Genomic DNA, 13,710 nt, shown 5'->3' with positions numbered 1-13,710 from the left:
TCTGCGCTCACAAACTTGCCAAAACATGTGAGATAAAACAAGAAATTGGCACATGTTGCATGTTTGCGTGATGTGTGGTCAATAGACAGTGATGTATTGACTCATACCCAGCAGGTTGGAATACAAGTACATTAACCTCTGTTAGTCGTTCCCATGTTCTTTCCCATGATGCCCTGCAGTGGGATCAATAAGAACAGACTCGTGACATTTGATATTTTTACAGTGCGTGTGCAACTATATTCTCAATCAGCACTGCTCCAATATTATTTTTTAAAGGACAGCATCACAGTAAATTATCATCCTGAAGCTCTGCACAGCACCATGGTTTATGCAGATTTGTAACATGAAGAAGAGAAAAGGAGCAGCTGTTGACTCAAGGTCAGACAGCACTTCTGCTTAATAATCATATTTAACAAGCTGTTTGTAGTACACGTATGACTGCCCTGCTTACAGGATATAATGATTAACTATTATTTGAATTAAACGTGACAAAAAAAAAAAAAAAAGTAGGTATTGTCTGACAGCAAATCAAAAGCTTTGCATTTAGTATGAGGCGGGAAATGTTTCTCATTTAAAAACAAGGCTCTTTTTTTTCTTTCCTCTAAACAACCAATTAATTGAGCCATAGTGGGTGACATGGAGTTAATAGATGGCTTCAGGGGTTTTGTGAAGCCTCTTCCTTATCGTGACTAATCCCATTGACTAATCTGGCTGTAAATGATAGACCTGCCACTCTTCTCTGCACAATGATTCTCAAACAAGGATTTTCATCACACATATTTGATTTATAGTGGAATTATGTCGCATTTATGTGGTTGGTAAACTCATGATGGATAAAGAGGATGTCAAAGATGTGGAAATTTGATTCATGTGACAGACAAAAGGCTTCTGGTGTTGAGAAATTTACCTTACTAAATGAATTTCCTGTTAATTCAAAGAGAAATCATCTGCCACTTTCAAACTGGTGCTGTTTAAGTGTTGATTAGGTCTTATATGTTGTTTAGTTTCTTTTGTGTTTTTTGGGGGGAGGGGGGGTTACCCCCCATTATTATGGGTTACCATTAGATACTTGTTGTGATACCAGTTTTTACATGTGTACAACTGAGACATGATCAGTTTTTTGCTGGTCTGGAAGATTTTAGACAACTTTTAGTATCAGATTAATAAGAATATTCTAAATAATCAATTTCAACTGTAGACTGTGGGCAGATGGGATCGACACAGGACCTACTGCTGGTTTCCTAAAGCAGACATTTATATGGGAAAAGCCACATGACAAAGAAACCGCTTGAATTCAAGATTATTGTCATTCAACATGTTTATTATGAGGGACGGAAATTACAACCTACCTACTTTAACAGTTGCTGTAGCTACAAAGCTACATAGCTAGTACATGAAGTTCTTTCTCTAGCATTTCCTCAAATAATTTTAAATTTACAGCTGCTATGTACAATACCCTCAAAGTTGCTCTCTTTCTGTACCCACGTGGAGTTAAAAAGCAGCCTAAAAATAATTTCAGATACTCGTTCATCCATTGGATTCAGTGGACTAATGAACTTAATATCAAAAAGGTTTAATGAAAGTTTATGTGATACAACAAATTCCACAAGCTTTTTATGTTTATTGTGAGCGGCTTCAAGCAAGTTAGCCACTCCACAGTCCAGCATACTGTAGAAATAAAACTGCATATCAGACATTTGAGTCATGTCAAACAAGAAATTATGAATTTTTTAGATTGATCACTGTTATTAAAACAGTTTCATTGCTCTCCATTTTAAGAATTTTTAGATGCAAACAAGTTTTAAAGATGTAAATATTGCATGTAATGTTCTCTTCTGCACGTCTTTATAAAGAACATGTCAGATCTATTTTTAGATGACTTTTATATTGCTTGTGATTTCCTTTAATATTACTGCTGCTTTCATATTGAAAAGCAATTTCATTGCAGGTTTGTGAGGCTCCGTTGTGTCCGAAGATGAGTTTTTGTATGTGGTTTTGGAGAATGGACAGGCGCAACTCAGTAAAAAATGCACTGCAGGTCAATTTGAGTATATGAGAGGAACAGAGACGATTGCTGGAGAGGCTTGGAGTCCACTCGTGGACCATTTCAGTTCTTCTCAGTAGATTGCATTTCTGCAATTTCAGCTTGTTCCCCTCCACTGAAGTGGTTTGTAATAACAAACTCTTCATCTTTTTGGGAAAAAACAGCAGGATTTTTAACAAAAAAAGGCCATTTTGATTAATATTTTGAGTATGCAAAGAAAATGCTGACTTCACTTTGCATTAAGTTTTCTCCTCCTGGACTCTACATGCATTTGCATGAATGTTGAAGTTGTACAGGAAGGATGTTGCAATTTCTATGAACCTTCACTGTGATGGGATGAGTGTACAGATTCATGCAGGTACTTTAAACACATGACTGAACCTCAGCTCTTTTTTTATTCATTTATTTATTTTACAGTCAAGAAAAGCTTGAAATGTTATGTTGCTTCACCCTGATGCCAGCAGGGAAAGGATGTAAATGGTCTGTGAACTACGAGAAACATTTCTGATCTATATATCTTAATATGACTATAAAATGTATCTTAGTTGATAGTAATATATGTGAACTGAAATAAACATTTACCTCTGAAAGAAAGAGTAGAAATAAAAAAAAGTGACCATCCAGTTGCTATGTCTCCAGTATGAAGAAGTTTGTAGCGTAATGGAAGCTTGAAGAGGAAACACCACTGGCCTCCACTGCTTTTGCATGGAAGTAAAAATTCCATCAGAACATTTGACAAATGTGGTGAACAGACCTAGGATAGGTAATTTATACACTTTAGCTGTCATACCTCCACCAGTTGGTTCATTCTGTGTCTTCCTGAAAATGAATATTTGTAGGTCGGGTCTGAAAACAAAATGTAGCACAAGGATGGCGGCGTTAAATCACTGAGGTGTTAAACTGACCACAATTAGCTGCCCCACCCTTTTAACCCATTTTTTCCATGCTTTGCAACTGCAAAAGGAGGTACTGGCACACTCTATTACCTCTGGAATGGCAGTGGAATTGAATTAGCCCAAGGTGGCTTAAGCATCTGGGTTTGTGTGAACCTGTTAGCGGGGTGTGAGTGCATCATCTTTCACAATCAGCCGTCTGTGTGATGTACCCGGGAAAATGAGGCTGCTGTGGCTGTGCAGATGGAGTGGCACCTCAATGGTGAAAACAACCCCTGCTCCCCCTGTCTGTTTTTCTTCTTTTTTTTTTTTTCCTCTTTTTTTCCTGTGATGACAGGATGTTAGCTTGAGGATACTGATGGAGGGAAAGGAAGAGATAAATCAGAAGAAGGATTTCTGATTTGACGTGATCTGTGAGACTGAAGTCTCATTCTAATTATCATTTACAACCTTTGGATATTTCATATTAGATACAATAATAGATTAAAGATTAGAAATTGGCATCTTCCGTTTTGGAAGTGCATATAAGCCGAGAATGCATACAGTGTCTTGATCCATGAGAAACAGCTGGAGGACCCAAATGCAGCACTACAAGATGGGAGGAAGATGAATCAGCTTAACTGAGGCTTTAAATTAAAACAAACATTAAGTGCTGCTAAGGGGAGACAAAAAATGGTGACAATGAACTGTAAAAAAGAAAGAAAAACCAACTGGAAGAACTACTGAGCAACTGGCAACAAATAACAAGCAGGTGTGGTAACTGGAAACTAAGAAGCAGGTGCAACAGGGAAACAGAGAGCGAACACAACATAATACACAAGAAGACAACATGAAACAAAATAAAAACCAAACAGAATACAAAGTAAGAAGAAAAAAGAACCAACACTAACCCAATAGGACAAAATTATAGAAGTTTAGTTAAGTTCCCCAACATTACCATGAGGCGAAGAGTAAATGATCTATCTATGTAGGTGGACATGGATGGTGCATTCTTTTCAATTATAAAGCATAACAAGTAATGTTAACTTTGTGTTTAAATAAAAACAGATTGAGGTACCATTTCAAAGAAAACAAAAGATTCTTCAGGTTGATCATCTAACATTGTAACAATAACTGGATTGAAAATGCTCAGGAATGCTCACCTCTAAAACGTGCTCATGAGGCATCCATGTGTATCTGCCTGTATACACGTGTATACACATGTATACACATGTATACATATGTATACACATGTATACTGGCAGATACGGATGCTTCTTAGAGTCAAAGGATGCCTAACCGGTGTCATTTCTAGGATGCTATGATAGCAATTATTGTCCAAGTTCAGATATCAAGGATCCTTTAAAGGACTACGACCATGTTTACACCACAAAGCTGAGAAAGTAAAACGCAAAAGTTTTGTGGCTTCTCGTTTACACAGTAACAGAGTTTTGGGTGGATAAAACTGTAATGAATTGACAACGGCCTCCAGAGGGAAATTTTCTTTCTGTCAGTGTAAACTGGAGCTGGAATATTATGGCGGCGAAGACGGTTTTTCACTTCATCTTGGACTCAGACCTTGCTTGACTGTTGGGTAGCAGCTAACCGTTGTTTGACATCCATGTTAATTTTTAACTGGCAGATAATGTGATTTTTTTTCTTTTTCTTTTTTTTTTAAATGCAAGGAAAGACTCTTACCCAAAAGAAAGTGACCTGGAAGGTCTCATTGCACCGAGGAGCAAACCTTGGCTTTGAGAAGCTCCTTTGTTTGAACTATTAGGAACGTTTATCCATGATGGTCATGTTGTAAAAGTTTATTTCAACCCCATGATAATTTTACCTTTTACCCTTAATAAGACATTTTTATTTCTAATCCCATCCAAGTGATGTTACAGCCTTGAAATAATGAGGTAATTGCAAGTGTTTACAGGTTGTCATGGCTGTGTGTAAAAAATTTATTTTAGCCCAAACCATAGTATTTTTTTAAATTCTACAAAATGTCATTTTACTGCCTAAATCCAACTAGATCATATCATAAAATATTATCATGTTATTGTCTTATTCTCAGATCTTACAAAGGGTCTTAGTTAAAGGTGCAGAATTATGCCTCCTTCCCTTTTTAAGTGGACTTTGTGGCTTGTTATGGACTTGACAAGGACATCTGCTTTGATGTAATGCCACGATAAGAAAGTTTTAGTTAGATAACTGTATTGTTCTGAAAAAAAAAACAACCAAAAGTTTGGCCATCAAAATTTTAAATTCTTAATTCTTTTTCATAATTTTGGTGCTTTTCAACAGCAACTATCTCTTTACGGGAGTATCACATTGACTGCTCGCATTTTGAGCATCAATAATGATATTACTACTTAAAATAAAGGATAGAGGAACCTCTTTAACCACTGTGGGAATCAATTTTAAGTGAGTCAACAGTGAGAAGTTTCTCTTATCACCTGCAGTCCTGTGAGCTTGCTAGTTTTGTTTCCCTCTGCTTCCTGTCTGTGTGATTTCAGCAATCTTCTTTACAAGCACTTTCAGGAAGGAAATGTTGTATTCATTGTCCCAATGAGACAGCAAGGCTGTTCTTGCCTTCATTTTTATATGGACTATTGTCTGTGACGTAGTTGATGCAGAGCCTTGAGGAGCAATCCAACACACATCTGTGGGTGTTTTCTTTGCTAAAATTACCAGAGATTCAAGGCAGCCTTTTGAGAGGGGTGCATTCAGGGTTACAATGTTATCACATGGCACTCCAGGAAATGAGACCCTCCAGTTTGGCCAGTAAACAGCTTTGCGACTGCTCTATCTCTCTGCTCCATACACCAAACTTTGGTTATTTGGTCGAGATAAGCCTCATTGTTTGAAGAGTGGCAAAGTTGTCACGGATTTTAAGATCATGCCTCTCTTGTCTATTTAGTCTCTTTTTCTTATGTGTAGCAAACATAGCTTCATATGAGCTCTGTTTAGAGAAAACATAAGTTTAAAAAGATTAATTTAACCATAATATTCCAAGAATAAGTTTATACCTTTTGTGAGAAGGTCAAAATTTTAAAAACAAATGTTATGGCACATGGTTTTATGAAAATGACCTTAGGCTAATAGCAGAGCTGTCAATAAACCAGTCCCTGTCAACCCCATAACTGTGTTTATTGGACTTTATTGGCCTTGTCCAAGCTTGCAGTAGGTCCTCGTCGACCTGTTCTTGCTCTGCATGTAAATAAAGCAGAACAAATACAAAATGTAGAAAAAATCATGCATCACTGCCTTGTCAGCAGCTGCTGCTCTGGAGAGCAATCAGCACTGACTAAAGCCGTCATATTGATGGATCTATCAGCCACTGGCTGAAGTCCCAGAAGTCCCTGGCTTTGTGGTTGGACCATATTGTCAGCGCAGTTTGAGACCCAGCACCAGGATTCCTAATCCTTGTCTCGTGCTCAAACACCTACTGACAACTTTAATTAGAGGCTCGAGAGAGAGAAAGATGTCTCTGTAGCTCTGTCGCACTGAGGTGGCCAAGTCAACAGATTCCTCAGTTGTTTCTCAACAACAAGGGGTTTAAGTCTGGAGAAATGTTTTGATGAACATCTCATTTGGTTGTTAGTTGTTAATACTTGCCCCTGCATCATGTTGGCAGTCATTATATAATTTACCTTTTTTTTTCTTTACAAAAATCCCCCAAATAAAGAGCTTTCAGTTAAACTGTGAAATGCAGTAAACTAAGCTGTTTGAAGGAGTGATGGATTGTGCTCATTTAGTTACAAGAAGCTACGCATGCAGGTAAATTAATGGTGTTTGACTTTTGCATCACTTTATTGAAATATGAAGTGAGTAGAAGTGATATCTGAAAAATTATCTTCAAGAACCTGAGACTGACTGGTGACCTGTCCGGGTGTACCTGCCTCTGGCCTGCTAGTTGCTGGGATAGGCTCCAGCTTCCCTGCCACTCTGAAATGGACTAAGCAATATAGAAAATGAATGTATGGATCTTCAAGAACGTTAAGTTTGTTCTGTTATTGAAAGTTACCAAACAAGATTCAGCCTTCTGCTCAGCTTTGATCCATTTTCTGTTCATATTATGGCTCAAATGCGTGTTTTTATCAGAGTTTTGAGCTATCCTGTCAAAAAGATTGGTACAGGAAAGGTCAAGTTTTTCTGATGTACATTTTTCCCTTTTCACAACATCTCTGATAATTATTCAAGTTATTTTATTCTCTTGCTCTCTCTTGTGTGTATAAAGAAGGACCAGCACTATTAAGGGAACGTGTGAAATGTCCCATGTTGTGCTGGTCCCTAAACCAGCAAGCAAGAGCACGTGCTTCCGCATGGGAGAACAATGACCCAGGCACCACTTATTATAATACTCCATGCTCTAATGGTTGGCCTTTGGGCATTGTAGATAATGCCTAGTAAATGTATGAAATGTCACAGCATTTCACACCTTCACATCCTGTTTTTGGAATTGTCGGTTTTCACACAATTTTTGCAAAGCAATTTTTAATTTAACATAGTGATTATGCACTTATAAGTGTTCATTAAACATCTTTTTAACTTTAAAATATGTAGTTAATGGTAATATGATGTAATAAGTTAGAATGTCTTAAGATATTCAAGGACCAAAGATCTTAATGCAACTAAAATGTTCTTATTTAAAATGATCCTGGGAGGGTTTTTATTTTTAAGAGACAAAAACAAGAATATTTTACTGTGAAGCTATTTCATTTATTTAGATTATAAGTTTCTGCTGTTGCACTTAATAATGGAGAGCTAAATAAAATGTATGTGCCTAAACTAAAATGAATAAAGATTTGTTTAAGGTAATACATGGGCACATGTATTCATTCAAAGTTGATGCATCCTCATGTTGGATGATAATCATGGCAGGTGAATTTTTACCTGGTAATCACACATTAATGGCACTAAGACAGAAAATAGAGCTTCTTCTAAACTGGGGAAAACTCTTAAAGTCTATTCTAAACAGTAACCAGTTCCTCGTGTGAACAGGTTTTTGTTTTTGTGCGTGAAAAGCTTTTTCAGGGAAATGGGGGAGTCCCTGAATTTGACTTTAACCGTAATCCAGGAAACGCTTTTCTATCTGGTTCCCCAGACACCACAGGTTCTCACAGCTTCTCTCATGTTATCTGGAGCACAGGTGGCTGTGTATTGCACGGACTAGCCTCACAAACACTGCTTTCTTTTTCTTTCTTTCTTTCTTAAATAAACTTTTTTTTTTTTATTTATTTTTTTTTTTTACAAAATGCTTAATCCAACAGCTCTGCTTCCCTCAGATCTTTGATAACAAATGACTGAAGGTCTTTGATCTCAGGGTCCAGACTGTTTCCTGTCCTGAGAAGGCAAACACAGGAAGTGTTAGATTTGGGACTTTTATATAGTGCAACAATAATGGGTAAGTAAATCACAGCTTGGTGACGGCAGCTTCTACAAGGTCCATGAGAAACTCTGCATCTGCAGAAAAGAAACATGTAATAATCATCACTTAAAAATAACGGCCAAACACTTGTGGAAGAAATGCTTAATATCTGAAGATACTAAAGAAATAAGACTGACCAGCTGGCTGAAGCCCTCATGAAGCAGTGGCCTCAAACGTTATCACACAATTTGTAATCATTTTTCCAAAATCATATCAAATTCAGCGTCAAAACGATTCTGTTAAAAATAATAATAAAAAAAACTTGATGAGGCATGTGTTGTTTAAAAGTAATTTTCGTCCAGACAACTGCTGGTCACTGGATATTTTCTCTTTTTCAGACAAATTCCTGCAAATCATAGAGATTGTTGTGTGTGAAAATCCCAGTAAATCAGCAATTTCTCAAATACTCAGACGAGCCTTGTTCAAAGTCACATAAACCCCCCTTTTCCCTCAATCTGATGCTCAGTTTGGACTTCAGCGAGTCATCTTGTCCATGTCCATCAATCCAACCATTTCCTATAGCTACCGGCTTATTCCAATACATGAGTGTATAATCTTTTTAAAAAGGACTAGTTTTCTTTGAGATAAATGGTGACCATGACAATACTTTAAGTAGTCGGTAAATGATGAAAAAGTCGTGGAGTTTGAATTGAGCTAGCAACATGGTGGGCAGTTGACGGGAAGTCAAGAAATGTTGACATGAGTCTTGAACTGAAGACCATCTTAAAGACATCTACTTTTTCTTTCTGTTCATGAATTTGCTTTATATGTTTGCTTTCACTTATAATTTGTCCAACTGTAGGCAACATAATTTCCTCTTGAGTTTTGTTTAAATTACACTTGGTTCATGGCAGAATTTAATACTGACAAAATGAGAGTGGTTTTTTTATGAGTAGACTCTCAAGTTGTGTGGATGCAAGTCTAAAGTGCATGCTTTGATTTGGTCTGGTTACATGAAAATGAATTTGTACTGTTTTGTTAGAGACACTCCTCCTAACAATAAAACATTCTGTTTCATCAGATGCAGAAAATCAACTGTGAATGTGAATTAAAAGGTTCACGTGGTCACACAACCCAGGACATTGCACTCAAGTAACCAGTGAATAAAGAATGTGAGGACTTCAGTTAAGATGCAAACCATCTTAAATCTGATTTAGCAATCAAAGGTCTTTAATACACAAGAGTGCATTCAATAAATATTATATAATTATCAGCTACCAATCATCACCTCCTTTTTTCTTCCTTGTCACTCCAGCGTTTAAGGATCACAGAGGGGGTCTTGTTTGTGAAAGCCCCATCATGACACACAACACTGCCCCGTCTCCCATGGCTGCCTGTGCAGTGGCTGACAGCCAACTAATGACTTTGATCGAGGGTTCCTACCAACAGCCTCATGAATTAATCATCACCTTCCCTTGACCTGTGCATTGATACTATCTCAGCCAGTCTCTGCAGCCTCCCGAGGACCAGATAGGTTATGTAAGTTGAGAGATGATAGACTAGATGGATGGGATGCAGAAGGAGCTCATGCCTTGCAGTCAAGAGCAACGATTGTGATTGATGCTGGCAGTTTGTTTTTAATAAGCAGGTTATGTTGCTTTGTGAAAACACTTAATGCACTGGAAATAAGTAATGACACTGTTATGTGTGCTGCCGTACAATAAAAATCTGAATATTTTATGAACAACAGCCCTAATGATATCTGATCATTGCTGATGTTTAACTGTGTCTTTTTCCACCTCTTAGTGGACTTTGGTCGTTTTCACCTGTAAGTCCAGGAGCAAAGTCTGGATTTAGAAGTGGAGGAGCTGGTGGTGGTGGTAACTAAGATAAACTTGCTTTTCTCATGTAGGCAACTATAGCCCCCACCATGTTCCACTCCAAAGTGGTCAGGCAAACCTCCAGCTCCTGAACCCTCAACACGGGATTTCCACAGGGGTGCATCCTCAGCCCTCTGCTCTTCTCCCTGTACACTCATGACTGTTTAGCCATGGACAACTCCAACACCATAGTGAAGTTCATGGACGACACTGTGGTGGTTGGTTACATCAACAACAATGATAAGTGGGCGTTTACAGAGGAGGTGGAGAAACTGGCAGGGTGGTGCATGCTAACAACCTCCTGCTAAATGTAGACAAAACTAAGGATATGGGAGGAGGCAGCACAGGAACCACGCCCCTCTGAGGATTAATCGGACTCTGTTGGAGAGGGTGTGCAGTTTCAAGTACCTGGGTGTGCACATCACCGAGGATCTATCCTGGACTCTGCACCTTTTTCACCTCAGACAACTGACAAAGTTCGGTCTCTCTGAAAATAACGAGGATGTTCTACACTGGAGTGGTGGAGAATGTTCTGACTGGTAACATCACTGGAACAGTACTGGTCATGACTTGAAAGCCCTGCAGAGGGTGCTGAGGTTAGCTGTGCGTACAGTGGGTACAACACTCCCCACCGGCCAGGATACCTTCACGAGGAGAATAATTGCCAGACTCTCATTATCCTAACAACAGTCTGTTCAAGTGGCTTTGCTCTGGCCGATGCCTAAAGGCCTTTTTATGCACCCTTACATGCGTAAATAGCGACGTCAATTTCAAACATTGTCATACGTCGCTGTCCTCATACTTCTATGTATCTTTTGCGTTGTCATGGTTGTTAAGTCAATTCCTCCACTAGTGGGCAGTGCTAAGCTCAGAGTTCACTCCCATGAGTCAACATCAATTTCAGACACCGGTAGCAGTAATGGATCGCTCTAAAGTTGTTTCCAACAGCCCAACACGTCCTAAACCTTTTCATATTCTTTCTTCAAAAGCTCGCACAATTTCTATAGTTGTTGTCCATGCCTTTATTCTGCTTCTGCTTTTCTGTTCCCTTCCTGATCCTCTTCTTCTTCTCTGTTTTTTTTTTCTGCTGGTCGCATTTCACCTATTCTGCTCAGCACTGCCCCTGTGATTTTCCATCTGCGTCAAGCTAAACTCCATGAAAACGGAAATTACACATGTAACCGAAGCAGAAGACGGACAAAACTGTCCATCCGTCTGCATATCAATCTGCTGTGTTGAGCATAGATGGGCCTTAAAGCTCATTAAGGTGAACACAGAGAGACTCAGGATGAGCTTCTTCTCTCAGAACTGTGAACTCTACCCTGTAGTGACACTGGCCAGTGTCCTACCTTCTACTGAAAAACACTGTCATTTACTCATGTCACTTCAACAAGGTTTATATTTTGCACTACCATTGACATTGTAAAATTGTATGTATGTGTGTATATATATATATATATATATATATATATATATATATATATACACACACACACACACATATATATATATTATATATATATATATATATATATATATATATATGTACATATATATAGTCAGTATGTATAGCATGCACGTCACTGCACAATCATTGCACTGTCTTATTATATTTATTGACTTTAGTTTATTACTGTGTTGTTTTTGTTGTTTTTTTTACTAGTGGTAAATGGGTGTGATGCATTTCACTGCCATCTTGCAAATGCACTTAACACATAAACAGATAGAAACTTTAAATATATGGTTAATTTTGAGATTATGGCAGAAAAAAGCAGTGGTATTATAGATGGCCAAGGCCCCTAACCAAGCATGTATTGTCTTGTCTTTGAAACTTTTATTTTTACTGCTGTTGACTCTGTAATTTTAAATCTGGTAAAAATAGTCCCAAAACTGCCCAAAGGCAGCCATTACAAACATGCACACACATAATCAAAATCAAGTATATTCTCGGCCTTAGACATTACATTTTCAGACACAGTTTGCTTTGGTTTTAGTGACAAGACTTCTACTTAACTATGTTTAAGCTTTTATCCAGGTGACTTGCTTTGTAGTATGTGTTTAGTTTAAGGCTTGATGGTTTGGGTTATGCAAGTAGATTAACATTTTAAACCATTTAGGATTCCAAATGCCTTTATTCATATGACCAGTGGTGCTCAGCTTTATTTCTGCATTGTTTTCTGCTCCTCAGTGATCAGACGGGATGATAATGGTCCCCTGAGTCTACAAAAACATGGAGACGAGCTCTCTCTGACTGCATGCGTGGGATCGTGTGCTCTTCTTCAGATGATTACATTCCAAGTGCGTGCCCCACTTTGGCTGTTCACATGAATGTTGAGGTTTTCAATTTATTTCACAAAAAGACTTTTAAAGTATTGCATTTACAGGCGGCTTCTGTAGGTTGATCCCTGGCTCAAATGGGTTTGGCCCGGCTTTAAGGACAAAATGGTCAATGTCCGCCCAGTTGGATAAAAAAATTGACAAATGGGGATACAAATAGTTCAAGATCAGGTAAAATAGCAAACCATCCTCTTTTACTTTCTCTTTCACTGTTGTTCTGTCTCTCTGTAAAATATGCAGCATGCACTAAAGGCTGTATTGGTTTTTAGTTAATTTGCATTACTGGTCTCGAAGTTGGGGAATATGCTGGGTGCTGCCCTTGCTTACAAATTTCAGTCTTTGTTTTTTTTTTTTTTTTAGGAATTGCAGAAAAGAAATCCGTCTTAGATGCAGACCCATTATAAACATAAAACTTAATGGTACATCTGCTAAACTAAGGAGAACATTGTCTTAAAATGACTTAAATGTTAGTAAATTTCCCTTTTTTTGGGATTAAATATTTTCTTTTATTATTATTACCTTTATTGAAGCTGATGATAATTGTGATAATAATGGCAATGATGAATATTAGATAAATTATATGTAATCAGCATTATATGTACAAGCAAAAGAAAAAAGGATCAGTTCTTTTTAAAATTTAGCATTCACATCAAGTTCTCCCTGTTAAGAAGAAAAAAACAAAACAAAACAAAACAAAAGAAAACAAAACTACACACATTTTTATGGACTTTTCTCTCTATTGTCTCATCAAAAGCTTTGACTGTGAGGAATAAGGGAGATGCCCATGAAGCTTAAACAATACTCAAAGGTGAGAGGCTGTACTGGAGTCAGAACATTTACTCTCTTTTTTTTTGTCTATTTTATTTATTTACTAAGTCTGTTTTGTTTTTCTTTTTTAATAGTTTGTTTCATTGTTGTATTTTTTTTGTCTGTTTTTGACCTTGCTGTAAATTGGTACAATATATAAATAAAACAGAAATTAACAAGATTAAATTAAAAGTAAATATTAAACTGATGCCAAAAATTAATCATAGTTGTACATTGCTTGGTTTTCTGTTCTGCCTGTTCGTCACACTGCATCAGGGCCTCATACAAATCTGCAAAGGCACCAAAAACTCCAAAATAATCTGAACAATGAAAATAAATTAAATTAAATTTTTAATTTAAAACTTGGCATTTTCTATACCTCTCATTCCACTTTAGTTTCATGGG

General features: G+C 37.5%; 2 long non-coding RNA genes across 2 annotated transcripts; both read left to right on the top strand.

The window, feature by feature from the left end:
• Positions 1-215: 215 nt before the first annotated feature.
• On the top strand, positions 216-9,991 carry LOC121644759. The gene is made up of 3 exons (XR_006011310.1): positions 216-378; positions 9,363-9,507; positions 9,597-9,991. It is a non-coding gene; the product is annotated as an uncharacterized LOC121644759 (long non-coding RNA).
• Positions 9,992-12,038: 2,047 nt separating this feature from the next.
• On the top strand, positions 12,039-13,306 carry LOC121644760. Its single transcript, XR_006011311.1, has 3 exons — positions 12,039-12,459; positions 12,546-12,669; positions 13,253-13,306. It is a non-coding gene; the product is annotated as an uncharacterized LOC121644760 (long non-coding RNA).
• The last annotated feature ends 404 nt before the right edge of the window (positions 13,307-13,710 follow it).

This window comes from Melanotaenia boesemani, chromosome 8, assembly GCF_017639745.1.
Source record: "Melanotaenia boesemani isolate fMelBoe1 chromosome 8, fMelBoe1.pri, whole genome shotgun sequence".
Taxonomy (NCBI): Eukaryota; Metazoa; Chordata; class Actinopteri; order Atheriniformes; family Melanotaeniidae; genus Melanotaenia; species Melanotaenia boesemani.
The sequence above is the reverse complement of the archived record's forward strand: the minus strand, read 5'-3'. Positions and strand labels throughout refer to the sequence as shown.